The sequence below is a fragment of the Pipistrellus hanaki genome (assembly GCF_964339955.1).
Source record: "Pipistrellus hanaki genome assembly, chromosome: 1".
In the NCBI taxonomy this organism is placed as follows: domain Eukaryota; kingdom Metazoa; phylum Chordata; class Mammalia; order Chiroptera; family Vespertilionidae; genus Pipistrellus; species Pipistrellus hanaki.
Window position 1 is genome coordinate 84641447 of NC_140503.1, and position 17192 is coordinate 84658638.

Genomic DNA, 17192 nt, shown 5'->3' on the forward strand with positions numbered 1-17192 from the left:
ATTGAATGACATGATTTAAATTTACTTTTTACTGTGGAAGAAGATAAGGCCAGAGAGAGGAAGACCAATTAAAAGGCTATCAAAGTAGAATACAGACTCGACAGAGGCTTAGGGTCAGATGGTGGATGTAGAGACCGGAGTAAGTGGACAGACCAGAAAGGAAGTAACAGAGCAGAGGAAAGAGAATTCTAAGTACTCATTGATAGATTGATCAAATGTGTGGGGAAGAATCCAGTAGATTCCCATATTCTCAAGTTTAGGCTTGAGTAACTAGGTAAATAGACTGTGGTAGACACTGGATTAAGAAGTGAAAGAAGGATTGGAGAAGATGACAAATTCATTTTAATTTTGAGTTCAAGGATGAGTTCTAATATTTTGACATTCAAAGGGAGAAGTCTGGAATTTAGATGGAAGTAAATATGGGTTTAGATTGCACAGAAGTTTGGAGATGGAGATATACTTCTCCTCATATTTGCAGGCTTGAAGGAAAAAGAAGAGAGATAGGAGAAGAGCAGAAGGCTTAAAATGCAGATCTTGGAAACACTGCCTCTGTGTGGGAGAATTAGGTCATGTATTTTATGTATTTTCTAGTGCCAGTGCATGGATTTGAGCACATTGAAAAGAAAATATGTAGAAGAAATATTTCAATATTGCTATTTGCCTTTTCTCTGTAATGAATGCTGGTCACAGTTCTGAAGGGTGTTTGGTGGGATGATCAGGCCCACTTGCACCTACATTGGCCTGGCACCACACGCTCACCTTCTCCACTATCCTGCTGTAGTCCCACTCTTGTCAGGGCCAACAGCACCTCAATTGCCACTTGCTGCCAGTACTGCGTCACCAATTGCTGCCATGTTCTGTGCTGCCTCCTGGTGTTCAGTGCATGTCACAACAAGCTGTCAAACTCCTGGTCAAGGGGGCAATTTGCATATTAGGTTTTTATTATATAGGATTTTTGTTACTTAATAGTAAGTTCTTGAAGGAAGAGGCTTTGCCTTAAATTTTTCAGTCACTCAGGGTCTCTGATTGAGAAGGGGTTCAAAACTAATTCATCATTTGAAAATTAGGAATATGGTCATTGTGGGTCTCTGAGAGACTGATCCATATGGTGTACTAAAACTCTGAAGCAATTGTGAGAGGCAGGGCATGAGTTTTCACCACCACACAAATGTGTTAAATTTCTGTTGAATAGGAGCAACATTGCTAGTTACAGAGTTTCCTGGTATTTAACTACATATCCTATATAATAAAAACAGTAAAATGCAAATTAACCATCGCTTTGCTATACCCACAAGCCACACCCACCAGCCAATCAGGAGCAAGTATGCAAATTAACCCCAACCAAGACAGCTGTGGCCACAGAGTGAGCAGGAGGGAAGCTTGGATTTCCTCGGCAATAGAGGAAGCCAAGCTTTCCACACACACTGGGGGGCTCAGGCCTCTGCTCAAGGCTATAAAGTTTCAATTCTAGAAGATAAATAAATTCCAACAAAAAATGGCAGCAGCCACAGAGCTGGAGAGAGCAGGAGGCTAGGGTTGCCCCCAGAGATGGAGGAAGCAAAGCTTCTGCAGCCCTGGTCTTTCTTGGCCTCTGCTTAAGGCTACAAAGTTTCAATTATAAAAGATAAATAAATCCCAACAGATATGGCTGCCACCATAGAGCGAGAAGGAGGCATGGCTTCACTTCAGGCTACAAAGTTTCAATTGTAGAAGATAAATAAATAACAGGTACCAGGGCCTCCCTTTGGGTCACTGGGAGGCATGGCCAGCCTGCAAACCACCACAGGCCCCTTGCCCAGGCCACCCCACACCACAAGGGAATCCACACCCTGATGTGGGACACTCTTCAGGGCAAACCAGCCAGTCCCCACCCATTTACCAGGCCTCTATCCTATCTAATAAAAGAGTAATATGCAAATTGACCGTCACTCCAACACAAGATGGCTGCCCCCACGTGGTCAAAGATCCTGACCCCATGTGGACATAAGATGGCCACCACAAGATGGCCAACAGGAGAGGGCAATTGGGAGGGACCAGGCCTTCAAGAGAGGGAAGTTGGGGGCAATCGAACCTGCAGGGGAGGGCAGTTAGGGGTGACCAGGGCATCAGAAGAGGGAAGTTGGGGGTGACCAGGCCTGCAGGAAAGAACATTTGGGGAGACCCAGGCCTGCAGGGGAGAGCAGTTGGGGTAGAATAGGCCTGCAGGGCATGGCAGTTAGGGGTGACCAGGCCTGCAGGGGAGGGCAGTTAGGGGCAAACAGGCTTGCAGGGCAGTGGTTAGGGGTGATCAGGCTGACAGGCAGAAGTGGTTAGGGGCAATCAGGAAGGCAGGAAGGTGAGCAGTTGGGAGCCAGCAGTCCTGGATTGTGAGAGGGATGTCTGACTCATTGGGCCTAAATGGGCAGTCGGACATCCCTCACAGGGTGCCAGATTGGAGAGGGTGCAGGCTGGGCTGAGAGACAGCCTCCCCCACCCCGCCCCGTGCACGAATTTCATGCACCGGGCCTCTAGTACTAGTGTAACAGGGAAAGGTGCTTCCAGTTTCTAAACCAGTAAAGTGGCTTCAGTCAGTAGAGCAATGGGCTTAAACATATAGCTAAGATAAAATTCATATGGTGGATTGAAAATCAATTTTTGCCTTTATTTCACATCATGCAGAACATAGCAGGTGACAATTTAGATATATTTTTGCTTCAATTATTAAGAATCCCAATTCTCAGAACAGCAATACCACCAAAACTAGGAAAGCCTTCTAATCCAAATTAAATCTAAAGATTGTAAATATGCTTTTTCTAAACTAGGTTAACTTGAGGTAAATGAGTGTAAGAAGGTCAGGAAAACTTCAGTGAATTAATCATCATTTCTCACACCACATCAAGTGGGGAAGCTGGGATTAAAGCAATTTCTGCTAGGGAATTATGTAATGTCCTTCCCCCATGATCTCTCCCCCATAATACATTAAGGGGTAACCTTTACTTGCCAAAGAAAAACAGACATGTGAATTCAATACTCTCGGTTTGTTGAAATGTTTCAAAGCTGTTGAGCAAATAGAATGCAGAATGTTTTTTTTTGTTTTGTTTTGTTTTGCTTTAACATGGCTAGCTGGTAGCCCAGTTCAGCACATAGCACACTGCCTATTCTGATTTCCAAGAAAAGTAAAAATATTTAGTTATGTTGAGAAGAAAAATTCTTATTTTTGATATCACCAAACTGTTGTTTCCAAAATACCCTCCAATTTCTTCTAAGTAGAGAACTTTAAAAATGAGATAAAAATAATTTCATTTTACCATCTCCAAAAGATCACTAATAATTCTCTCCTTTTTTGAAGTTTATTTTTGAAAACAGAAAACAATAATGTAGTTTCAGGTACACTTCCTAACTTTACAGAAATATCATTTGAATATACTTGGTTAAAAATTACTATGCAAAATCTTTCTGAAGAAGATAAATTTGGAGGATATTAATTGTATTTTAAAAGCATTCTTCATATTAGTAGATTCTTTAGTATACTAATCTCTTCAGCAAACTTAAAAAACAATAATTTATAAAACTTTGGTTCACACAGCTTTTGAGGAAAATATCTATTGTGTAGTCTATGGCACGTGTGAATATTTTTTGTAACAGAGTCTAGGATACTCAAACTATCATTCTCTTCTGTTTCCCTGTGCCTATTTCATTTCCTCCTAACATGCTAGAGCCTACTAACTCTGTACCACCAGTCAGATCGTTTTTTCCTGCTCTCCAGACATATATGTTTTACTCCTTATAACACATTGCCATTTTTTAACCCTTGGGAATCCAAATTTAATGCATTCAGGACTGCTAGTATTACTCCATATTCCAATTCCTGCCCCCCCCCCTTCAAAATCCTGCTCAATCAGCCATCACTAGTCCAAGTCAGGAACCTGGGATCATCTTCAAATCCACTCCACCTTTAACCACAGATACAATGCAAGTCCTATCACTTTCTACCTTCTTAATATTAGTCAAATGCTTCCACTTCTCTCCCTCTATTTTTCATCTTAGTTCAGACCCCTCCACTCTCCTGACACAAATGCATAGCCAACTATCCAGTTGTACCCTTCTCTAATCCATTCCCCAAGTCACAGCCAATGATCTTTAAAGATGCAAATCTAAGTAAATCTACTTAAATTATTTTTAATTTTAATTTAATATTCTATTTCTTTTCTTTTTATTTTTAAATTATAGTTGACATGAATATTATATTAGTTTTAGGCATACAGCATAGTGATTAGATATTCATATACCTTATGTAGTGATCTCCTCAAATAAGTCTAGTAACCATCTGACACCTACACATTTTTACAATATTATTCACTATATCTATCTGGTACTGTTTATCCACGTGACTGTTGTTATAACTGTACTTTTGTACTTCTTAACCTTTCACCCATTTCACCTATATCCTCAACCTCTCCTCTCATTTGGAGACCACCAGTTGGTTCTCTATATCTATGAGTTTGTTTCTGTTCATTTGTTTATTTTGTTTTTTAGTTTCAATATATAAGTGAAATCATATGGCATTTGTCTTTGTCTGACTTATTTCACTTAGCATATCTTCTAGGTCCATCCATGTTTTCACAAATGTTAAGATTTCATTAATTTTATGGCTAAGTAATATTTTATTGTATATATGTACCACATCTTCATTATCCACTCATCTATCTATTGATGGATACTTTGTTGCTTCTATATCTTGGCTATGGTTGGTCAGGACGTGATAAAAACAAATCCTTGTGCACTGTTGGTGGGATTGTAATTGGTGCAGCTTCTATGGAAAACTGTGGAGGTCCTTGAAAATTTTAAAAATAGAACCACCATATGACCCAGCAATTCCACTTCTGGGTTGTTAGCTGAAGGAATGTATTTATTTACTTACTTACTTACTTACTTACTTAACTTAACTTATTTATTTTGCTGAAGGAATTTAAAACACTAATTTGAAAAGATATATGCACCCCTGTGTTCTTTGCAGTTTTACAATAGCCTCTTTTTACTCCTCCCCATATTCCTGTCTGAGCTTCAATTATATAGAGCTACCTGCAGTCCCTGTGTGCCCCCTTACTATCACTTCAGTTGTTCTGCCTAAGATGAATTTGTGACCCTCTTAAACTCGTTCCCAATTTCTTCTGCTTACTTGTCCTTGGTGTCTCATTGCAGGATGTTACCTTTCCAGGAAACTTCCTCTGATAAGTCTTCACCCCGTTCATATAGAGACCGTGCCCCTCCTACATGTTCTGGAAGTTCCCTGTGCTTACCTAGACTACAGCACTTATTACCCTTTACAGTAATTGCTTGTTCACTTGCCAGTGTCTTCTTTTAGATTACAAGCTTCTTGGGGGTAGGGACTGTGCCTTTCTTTCCATTACATCCCTAGTGCCAAAAACAAAGTCTAGCATATAGTGGACACCCAGCAATTAGAGGAATAAATAAAAGTATGTAAAAGAAAGCAAAGTATTAATGGCATTTTTCCCATTTTGTTATTCATGATATTTTTAACTCAATGTATCTTAACTTTAATTTTTTAGATAACATGATGATCTCATTTTTCCAATATGTAAAAAATTTCAAAACAAAAATACAAAATGTTTAGTTTGTCTTATTTATTTAAATACAAACTTAAGCATGATTCTTCGCCTAAAAACTAATAGTAGACTATTACTTTAAACTAAAAGAATAATTGTTCATAGAAATGGCAATCTTTCTCAAACATTATTCCAACAAGAAAACCTGTCCTTCAAAAAGATATATATTATAGGAATGACTAGATATAAAACATTAAAATATATATTGGGGAAATGAAAAAAGGAAGACACTCTTGTTCCATATGCCTGTATAACCCCACGGTATGCTGCTTCTAAAGTATCAGGAGTTCCATGGATCATAGCTTTAAAATTACTTGTTTGTGAGATCTCCAAAGACCCCTTTTAAATCTGAAGTTACATAATTCTAAAATTTACAAACATTTCTGTGTATGCAGTTCTCTAGAGAAGAGAGACTAAATAACTAAATTTCTATACTGGCACTTTTGAGGGAATAAGAAAGAGTGTGGTGTAATCCAGGTGTGTTTTAAATTACTACAGTCATGAAGGAGATATCTCTGGATATCATTATCATAGGATTAATGGAATCTATAATGTTTTTGTAATTATTTTTTACCTATTATTTTCCATCATTTAAGGGAGTCTGTGAGAGCCTGAGTAGTTGAAAGAAAAGACCAACAGCTGGAAAAAAACTTCACTAACATTTCAAAATTGGAAAGTGAAAGGAGTGTGTTTCATAGAGAACCACAAAATAATGACAGGAACTGAGTTTGAAGAAACCCCAAGACATTCAGAGACTCAAAGTAATGAGTTTAATTCCCCAAAGTCTCAAGCAGTTTCTACCCCAGGGTAACAAAAACAAGAACTCGTGTTTGTTTGTCTTGGAATCTCCATTTGGACCTGGAAGGTCAGGCTCTGAACAGCAAAGCCATTGTTCAACATCATTCATACTAATCCTGGTGCAGCACCTGACAAGGAACTAGGAAACCTGGGTTCTCTATCTGATTCTGTGATCAACTCACTCTGGCTTTTTTTTTTTTTTTTTTAAGTACCAATTTCTCCACTTAGAGCATCAGCGAAATGATTTTTCTCCTCTGGATGACGGAGGAATTACAGGATTATATGTCGTGTCCTAGTACTTGAAAATATGCTAAAGATAGCGATGCTGATATTTTATAACCAATGTTTTCATTTCAATACCTAAAAATAATAACAGTTATAACTTTAATGAAGGATTATTCCGTGCCAGGACTTGTCTTAAGTGCTTTACATAAATTATTTTTCTTAATCCTCACAATAACCCCATTAATTATGTATATTATAATCCGCATGTTGCAATTTAGGCAGCAAAATTATAGAGAATTAGAGTAACTTGCCTAAAGTCACACATCTAGTCAATGGCAAAGCTGGAGCTCTAATGTAGGTGATCTGGCCTCACTGTCTTACCACAGAAGCTGTCAAGTTTTCCCAGATCTATCTCTATGAATAGGAAGGCTAAAGCACTGATGGTGTCTTATTTGCCTGTCTAATCCAGTGATTTTCAGCGGGTGTGCTGCGGCACAGTGGTGTGCTGGAAGAATTTGTAAAACATGCAATACCTGACTATTTAGTCAAAGGCACTGCCCCTTTTTTCAAATAAAAAAATGGCAACAGCAACACAATAGCTATCCAATATAAATAAATCAAAATTATACCTATTTTCTGTCAGATCAGCAAAAAGTAAAATATATGTGTTGGTGTGCTGCAGAATTTTTAATAATTAGTTTATGCATGCTATGTAATGAAAAAGGCTTGCCGAAACCGGTTTGGCTCAGTGGTAGAGCGTCGGTCTGCGGACTGAAAGGTCCCAGGTTCGATTCCGGTCAGGGGCATGTACATCAGTTGCAGGCACATCCCCGGTAGGGGGTGTGCAAGAGGCAGCTGGTCGGTGTTTCTCTCTCATCGACATTTCTAGCTCTCTATCTCTCTCCCTTCCTTTCTGTAAAAATTCAATAAAAAATAATAATAATAAAAATAAATAAATAAATAAATAAAAAGGCTGAAAATTTCTGGTCTGACCAGATTAACTTCTTTACTCTCACAGTGTTCTTGACTATGACATATATTGGCCTTCTATTTCCTCTTCCCCTAAAGAAAGATGTTAATGGTTTGGACCCTGCAGATAGTTTGATGAGGGGTGTATAATAGCTTCAAAAGCATTTTTTACTAAACTGAACTATCTCAATGCACATGTTTTTAGAAGTTATTTAGACTTCCAGTCAAGGTGGCAGCATAGGTAAATGAAATACTCAAATTCTCCCACAACCACATCAAAATTATAACTAAACTACAAAACAACTATAATTCAGAAAGACGTGAAATCTAACTAAATAAGTGCTATACCTAGAGATTTAAAGAGGAAGCCACCCGGAGACTGGTAGGAGGGGCAGAGATGTGGAATGGGCTGGTCCCATACCCACATGTGACAGATAAAAGTCAGGAGGTTCAAAGACATGAGAGGTCCCAGCCCACGGTTTCAGCCCAGGCCTCCCAGCCCAGGGTTTCAGAACCAGGAAGAGGAGTCCCCATAACTTCTGGCTGTAAAAACCAGAGGGATTGAGGTTGTTGGAAATGGAAGAAGGAGGCTGCTGGAGTCCCAGGTGTTCCCCTTAAAGAGCCCATGCACAAACTTACTCAGACTCACTCCTCTGTGCTCCAGTACTGGGGTAGCAGCTTGAAAGAAATGAGGGTTATATAGGGAGGAACTGAATTGTCTGGCATCAGGACTCGAGTTAGGAGTGCAGCTTTTTTCCAGACACAAATGCCTGTAGAGGCCATTTTTCCTTTTCTGAGATCTCCTCTCCCACCAAACAGAGCTGATAGGACAGAGCCATATCTGAGTCTCCATCAACCTAATACTGTTCACCATGCCATTGTGATGCCCTGCAATCTCTGCCTCACCCAAGTTCCAAGCCCATTCAAGCCATTTCCAGTGGCATTTCTATACAAATGGCCTCTCTTGCCTCATGTTTTGCATTTTCCTAAAATCTCTCAAACAAGCAGCATCTCGCCTCAGCATATTCATACCTCACCTCTTACCCAGGCCCTGAACTAGCAGCAGTCAGCCTTTGTTCACAGTTTGGCCACTACTGGGTACCTCCAAATCCAGCACAAGTAACAGCCATTTGCAGATCACTTTGTAGCTCGAGCTGGGTGGCCCTGGGCAGGACACAGGTGGTGGTTGACCTTGTACCTACTGGGAGGCCCTAGAGCCAGTGTAGCTGATTGACAGCGTCATACGGGCATTACAACCCTTCCACCTCCATGAGCAACACACTCAAGAGGCAGACTTCGTGAGCTCCACTTGAATAAGCCCCGCCTGCTCTGTAGAATCAATTCCTACACAGCAGCTCCTCAGCTATAGTTGGAGCTGGCCCTTGAAGATGATTGGCCTGGAGGTCAATCTCTCTCAGTGATGCCAACAACAATCAAGGCTCAACTGCAACAACAGAACAGTACACACAGTCCACAAGAGATAAACATGGAATGCCAAGATCAAGATACTAGGGAGACTGAACCACCAGCCCCTACTGGACACCTACTACACTAGGCCACTCTACCAAATCCAGGAGACATAGCATCTCTACCTCATAGATAGAAACAAATATAGGGAGGCCATTTGTATGGAAATGCCACTGGAAACATGAAAACAGGTCCCAAATAAAAGAACAGGAGAAATATCTAAAAAATTAAAATTAAAAAAAAATGAAGTGGAGGCAAGCAAACTATCAATTATAGAGTTCAAAACAATGGTTATAAGGATATTGAAGGAACTTAGTAAAAACTTTAAAAGCATGAAAAAGGGCTCTAACCAGTTTGGCTCAGTGGATAGAGCATCAGCCTGCAGACTGAAAGGTTCCAGGTTGGATTTTGGAAAAATTTACAGGGAATCAAAAGTACAATACATGAAACCAAGAATTAAATCAGGGATATGAATATAAGGATCAGAAAATACAATCAGAATAGGAGAAAGAAAAAAGAATACAAAAACATTAAGATAATGTAGGAGCCTTTCGTACAACTTACAGTGTATCAACATTCACATCATGGGGGAAAGAAAAAAGAGAGGGAGCAAGAAATTGAAAATCTATTTGAAAAAATAATGACAGAAAACTTCTCTAAACTGATGAAAGAGACATACAAGTCCAAGAAGTGCAGAGAGCCCCAAACAAGATGTATCCAGAGGCCCACACCAAGGCAAATCATAGTTAAAATATCAAAGGTTAAAGTTAAAGAGAGGATCTAAAAAGCAGCAAGAAAAAAGCAGTTAGTTACCCACAAGGTACTAATCTCTCAACATAAACTTTGCAGACCAGAAAGGAGTGGCAAAAACTATTTAAAGTGACAAAAAGCAAAGACCTCCAATCAAGATTACTGTACCCAGCAAAGCTACCATTTAGAACCATAGGACATATAAAGAACTTCCCAGACAAGAAAAAGCTAAAAGATTTCATCATAATCAAACTAGTACAATATTATATGAAATTTTAAAAATTCTTCTTTAAGAAGATGAAGAAAAAGGATAAATAATATGAACAATAAAATTGCAATAAATACATCTCTATCAACAATTGAATTGAAAAAATAAACAAACAAGCAGAACAGAAACAGACTCATAGATACAGAGAACATTTTGATGGTTGCCAAATGGGAAGGGCCTGGGTGAATGGGTGAAAAAGGTGGAGATTAAAAAGTACAAATTGGTTGTTACAGAAAAGTCATAGTGATGTGCAGTGCAGTGTAGGGAATATAGTCAATAATATTCTAATAATTATGTATGGTGTCAGATGCATATGGGATTTATGGGGGTGATCACTTAATTATATAATGTCTATATAATATTGTATGCCAACTGTAATTAAAAAATTAAAAAATGATTAAAGATGGCAAAAATATATTTTTTTAGAATTGAAAGGATTTGAAAATTCTGTTAAATATCTCTCCCTACAATAATTTAAACAATAATGGTAAATCCTGATGTTTCTGTTAGAGTTACTTTGCAATTAATATCAAAGTGCAAACAAGATAATAACTTGTAAAGTGAAACCTGTTGCAGATCACTCTCTGATCAAGCATTCCATAAAGAAGATATAGAATGTACTTCTTAAAACCTAAATACATTCATGATTGTGCTATGCCTTTACTTTTTTCCCTCCCCCATTAATTACAAGTTCTATCATCAGATTGTTCAGAATAGGGGTTTCTTAAGTACTAGCAGAAATAAGAAAACAATTGAAAGTGTATCATGCTGTTAAAGGCTGCTGAAATGTTAAAATATTTCTGCCCCACACAAGGCCCCAGTGGTTCAATGAGTCTGTCTTAAATAGGATAATGGTATCTGAAACATTTGGCCTCATTGTAGTTTGTTTTAAGGCATTAAAGTTCAAAAGCCTCTAAGCAACTACCGAGTTGCACTAATCTCAAAAAAATCTCTCATACAGGAACTATGAAAAATTTAGCCTTCCTTCCAAGAGTTTAATAACTTCTAAAACTCTCAGGGAGTCAAAGAATTTGGAAAGGCATTGAGGCTAAAGAAACACACACTAGCCAGCAATCTGGAAATCAACTCACATGTATTTGAAAAGAGCACAATGCAGACTAGAGGAAATAATGCCTGGGTGTGAAGTCCAGATCCTTAGAATATGCAAATAAGACACTTTGTCCAGGCAACTGAGATATGTTTTGAAGTGTGCATTTTGTTCAGGAACACAAGGAGAACTTCTACTAATCAACTGCTGTGAAACCAGAACAAAGTTAGAAGTATGGAAGCAAAAAGGAAAACATGACCTAAAGTGGCAATGTAGCAAAGAGCAGACCATGGACCATTGCAGAACTTTGCTAAAAGGCAAAAGCAGGAGACTCTGAGTCTCACCAAACCCAGATGGAAATACAAAAATAAATGAATGAATGCTGAGTAATTACTTATCAAACAGAACAATCATTCCAGAAACACAGAAAATATGTAACATAACAAGAACTATTAAATCAGTCCCAGCAGAGTTTTGAAATGGGGCAGTGAAGAAGTTCAGATTGATTAAAAAAATGAAATGCAATCTTATGCTTTTGATTTGCTTTGGTCTTAGAAAACAAAAGTGTTTTATCAATATCTATATATGGTGACAGAAAGCAAAACCTTCCCTGAACTTGATGTGAAGTAGATGCAGTTTTCAGGGTACTACCCACTCAATGCCAGGCTTTGAATTATCTTTATCGGCTTATCAGGGAAAACAACACAAATATATTAATAACACATAATTATATGTGAATTTCATACCATCCCTAAAAGGAATACATACATATATATATATATATATATATATATATTGGTTTGGCCATGTCTTTAGGGGGAAGAAAGCAAATTTAAAAATTAAAGTGGAACTCATCACAATTACTTAAAGAATGAAGACTCTTCATGTTTTAGACAGAAAAGTTTTCTTTAGAAATTCTTTCTAGATGCCTTCACAAAGTTTTTCCATTGTTCACAATGTTTGTGTACCTATTTAGGCTCTTTCAGAAAATTACTACTACTACTTAAAAAAAAAATGACTACTTCTTCTATTGCTCCCTCAACATATCTGAAAGGAAGCCAAAAAAGTTTTCAGGAAAAGGCTATATCATGAAAATCGTTAACACATTTAGATTATGCAAAATTAAGATAGACTGTACAAACAGATATTTCTCCCAGTGGCTGTGTAATTTTTCATATGCTAACCCCCACTTTATAACAACACATAGATATTGCCTATGTTGTCTCTAAAATTCCTTTCAGTAGGAAACTGTCATTGTAAACTGAGTCATGTGTCTCAATCAGCTACTACCCAAGAAAAGCTATGGGGTTAGGGGAGGGGAAGAGGCTGTACAAACTTTCCACATCTTCCTTGTTTTCAATAAAAAGTGTAACACTGCACTTGAGAAGGTAGCACCACCTAAAGAGATCTACATTAGTCAACAGACTTAAAAGTGCAAAGCTTGTCTGTAACCACAGATATGCCACTGGCTACTTTCCTATGATATCTGACAGTTAAAATCTCTACAGAAAGGTCCAAAACCTCACTCTGGTATAAGTTGAATGAGAAAGTACTTCCCTAAACTCTCTGAGTATCGGCTTCCTCATCTGTGATACACAGGTAAGCATGCCTGCCTCAGAGTTCTTGAGAGGATCAAGGAAGCTACTATCTGGTGAGCAATCAAACTTTTACAGGCATGAATCTCACCAGGCGCCTTAGGTTTAGCCACTCACCAATAACTAGAGCAGCTATGGCTTCTAGTTGTACCTTGGCAGCCTTAACTTCAAATAGTACGTCTCCTTGTAGCCTCATACACTAGCTATTTTCAACTCTGACTCACTTATAGGAGGTTTGTTTTTAAAACATATTACTGATACCAATGGTACATCTGATAAGAGGTTATTACTCAAAATTTATAAAGAACTTATAAAGTGCAACACAAAAAGGACAAACAATACAATTTAATAATGGGTAAAAGACCTGAATAAGTCAATTCTCAAAAGAGGACAAACAGAAAGCTAAAAACCATATAAAAAGATACTCAACATCACTAATTATCAGAGAAATGCAAATTAAAACCACAATGAGACATCACCTCACGCCTGTCAGAATGACTACCATCAATAAATCATCAAACAACAAGTGTTGAGGAGGATGTGGAAAAAAAGGAACCCTTGTGCCCTGTTGGTGGGAATGCAGACTGGTATAGCCACTGAGGAAAGCAGTATGAAGTTACCTCAAAAAATTAAACATGGAACTGCCTTATGACCCAGCGCTTCCACTTCTGGGAATTTATCCGAAGAACCCTGAAACTCTAATTAGGAAGATTTGGAAGCAGCCCACGTGTCTATTAGTAGATAAGTGAATAAAAAACCTGTGGAACATTTATACAATGGAATACTACTCTGCTGTAAAAAGGAAGAAAATGTTACCATTTGCAAAAGCACAGAGGGACCTGGAGAACATTATGCTAAGCGAAATAAGCCAGGCAGAAAAAGACAAGTACCTTGAGATTTCACTCATATGTGGAAATTAATGAACAAACTGAACTGCCAAGCAAAATAGAGACAGACTCAAAGGTAAGAGAGCAGGCAGGCAGCTCTGGTACGCATGTTTGGTGGTGGGGGCGGGGGTTGGAGAGAATTCATGCACATGGACTACAGTATGGGGGGGGTAGTCAGGAGGGTAAGTGGATGAGGAAGTGGGAAAAGAGAGGATAAATGGTGGTGGAAAAAATAATAAAATAAAACATACACTGGACCACTTCTCCTCCCAGAAACTGAAGGGGTTGGGAGAATATAACTTTTATTTATTTTAAATCTCCACACCAGGTTATAAAGCAACCCGGATTAAGAACTATTAACATAATCTGCAAAATGTTCTTGAAATTCCATTAACTCAACACATAGAAACTGAATAAATCAAGTCAGTAAGTCTTGCCCCAAAAGAGTTCATGAATGAAAAATGTTTGAGAGGCATCACAGATCACAATGTATCCAAGAATTATTAAAATCATAATTAAAAGGTACACACTTTAGACCAATGTTGGGTAAAAGATATATAATGAGCCATAATTGGAGCCATATGTGTAATTTCTAATCTTCTAGTAACCAAATTTTTTAAAAAGTAAAATTAACTTGAATAATATACCTTATTTAACATATATCCAGTATAATCATAATAAGTAATCAACATAAAGTTATTGAGGTATTTTATATTATTTTTTGTACTGTCTTTAAAATCTGGTGTGTATTTCACATTAGAACACAGCTAAATTTTAATGAGCAACACTTGTACCGTAGCATTCAATAGTCACATGTGGCTAGTGGCATTATATTGGACAGCACAGCTCTAGACAATATGTAGCTGTAAATATAGAATGTGATATATTTCATAAATCCCCAAAATACTACACACTCTTCATACCTGTCTGACAGCAACTTGGACTGACTGTGTCATATGAAGTAATAAAATCTATCACAATTTCCAAAAGCTATGAGACAGGATTTATTTTATCGACAGTGTGAAGTATGTTCAAAGTGACTTAAATACAATATAAGTGAAAAAATACATTATAGGGAGAGTAAAAATATAAAGTGTAGTTTGAATGAAATTTTTCAAAACTAATGTCCTCTGCCTAATTCGTTTTAGCTCAATGGTTGAGCATCTACCAATGAACCAGGAGGTCACAGTTCCATTCCCAGTCAGGGCACATGCCCAGATTGCAGGCTCAATTCCCAGTAGAGGGCATGAAGGAGGCAGTCAATTAATGATTCTCTCTGATCACTGATATTTCTGTCTATCTGTCCCTCTCCTTTCCGCTCTGAAATATATATATATATTAAAAAACACACACATTAATATCCTTAGAAACTGCTTTTCCTAGGAAATCAGACACTTTTCAGGTATATTCACATATGTACTAAGTAACTCCATGCCATTACCTGGGGATATAGCACACAGAGTTGACCAGTTTTTGCACTGCACATAGATTCACAATAGAGAGGCCAGTTTGGAGCTGAAAGCTAGCTCTCCTTCTGTTTACCAAGTGGGAGAGGTGCCTTTGATTTTTCTCCTAATTCACCAGCCTAGAGAGCCATCTTTTTTCTAATATAGCAAACAGACCATGTAGTCTTGTGGTTTTCCTAAGTCTTAGAAGCACAGCAGTTTAATAGAATTCATTCATTTGAGTAGAAGTAGATGACAAATCTGGCCCATCCCCCACGTCTTTCAAGTCACAACCATCTCTTCCTCCCAAACTAAAGCAGTAGTCAAGTAGTTCTCAGATTCAAGGTAGCTTCCTACAAAAACATTAACCTGCAATATCTACAAATAAAAAGTTTAAATGCACTCTCTGTGCATAAGGCAAATCAGAATTTTCGTTTTCTTAACAAAAAGTCAGGTTTGCCATCTATGTGTCTGGTTTTCAAAGTACTATGTTAGCCTTATTTCAGATAATTAATCCTTCTGGCTTCTCAATCCAAAATAACTACCTCCTACACCCACCCTAGTTGCTATTTATCAATCTACCCTATTCTGTTTTTTCAAAGGATTTAGTACTATCTTTTTTATATTATTCATGTATTAATTTACCTCTTAAATATTTGGGACTCCCAGTCATATAAAGCTCCATCAGAAAAGGAACTTGGTTTACCATTCACTGCTTTATTCACAGTCTTTAAGCCTAGGTACTCCACAGATATTCTCTAAAACAATATTTTGAAGAAATCTTCCAGGGTTCTTATCTGCTATCAAAGATCACTGACGAAGATGGGGAAGCAGGAATGTTGTGTGTGATGGCTTGGCAACTTGGAACAGCACAGCTGGTTCCAGTAACTACAAACAGGAAAGGTGACTGATGAATGCACTGGCTTCAGTGGGAGGAGACAGAAGAACCTAGGTATAAGATAATACCAGAAATGACCCAGCATTTATAAAAGGCTTTTTCCTTAAGAGTTAATTTACTCACCTAGACTGAACTGCTGGGCCATGATGACCTATGATTCAGTCAGGAGAGATAAGAAACAGATGGCAAGTAGAAATAGGGTAATTTGAGAAGAGTTTAAGAAAGTGACTATTTACAAATATGTGGGCAGCATTTAAGGAAATAAACAATGGATACTGCAATACCCTGAGATACATGAAGCCATTCCCCCGCTGAACCTAAAGGAGTGAAGGAGGGCCAGGCCCTGAGAGGGCAGCTGCAGGGAAAGAACTGTCGTCTGATAGAAGCTGTGCTCTTTGTCCCAAGGACAAGCCAAGCCAGTGTGACCAGGTTGGGAGGGAGACAGTGTCTGACTTTGTTTTGCTTCCGTCTGCCTGACCTCTCACCAAGGCCTCCCACTGGCTAAACTCAACTGGAAGTCAGAGGAAAAGGGAGCCACTGGGCAGTCCAGGTTGGAGAAGAGTGAAGAATGAAGAGGGGGAAGCCAGCAGGCCTGTGAAGTGCAACACTGCTTCATCTTCCACTCTCAGGTTAAAACTATTATCTGAATTATTTAAACATTGAAGGGTTGACATCAAATCCAAAAAGACAAGTTATATACTTTAACAAATTTCCTTTATTTTAAATACAAAAGTTGAATTCACAGCATTATAGTTATGTTAAAGCATTTAAATGCAGTACTAAAGAAATGTGTCTTTCATCATATAACTTGATACAGCAATGGAGCTATAGAATATTGAAAAACTGATCGTAAGAACTTTAGGCCAATGGTTCCAAACATAGAAATTCATCAAAATCCCCTGAAGAGCATTAAAACTAGATTCTAGGATCCATGCACCCTACCCCATGATTCTGACTCCTCAGGGGAAGGGCACATGGATTATTGCACACAGATAGGAATTAATATCTTAAAATTTTCCTAACAAACATTAAATATCTTGGTTCTTTTATTTTTTCATTTGTAAAATATATTTTATTGACTTCAGGAAGGAAAGGAGAGATACAAATATCAATGATGAGATAGAATCATTAATTGGCTGCCTCCTGCACACCCCACACTGGCAATTCAGCCCACAATTTGGGCACATGCCCTGACCAAGAATCGAACTGTGACCTCCTGATTCATAGGTAGATGCT

The 17192-nt window shown here is 38.1% G+C and overlaps 1 protein-coding gene across 6 annotated transcripts in view; it reads right to left on the minus strand.

Moving 5' to 3' along the window:
• SLC25A21 (solute carrier family 25 member 21) overlaps positions 1–17192 on the minus strand; it is a 496250-nt gene that overhangs the window by 360075 nt on the left and 118983 nt on the right. Inside the window, exon 1 of one of the 6 annotated variants that reach the window (XM_084874942.1) lies at positions 8643–8931. The exons of 4 other annotated variants lie outside the window; for them this stretch is intronic. The gene's annotated coding sequence lies outside the window, so the exon portion shown is untranslated. Of the gene's footprint in view, positions 1–8635; positions 8932–17192 lie in introns of those variants that run through there. One more of the 6 variants, XM_084874943.1, reaches the window with a different exon arrangement.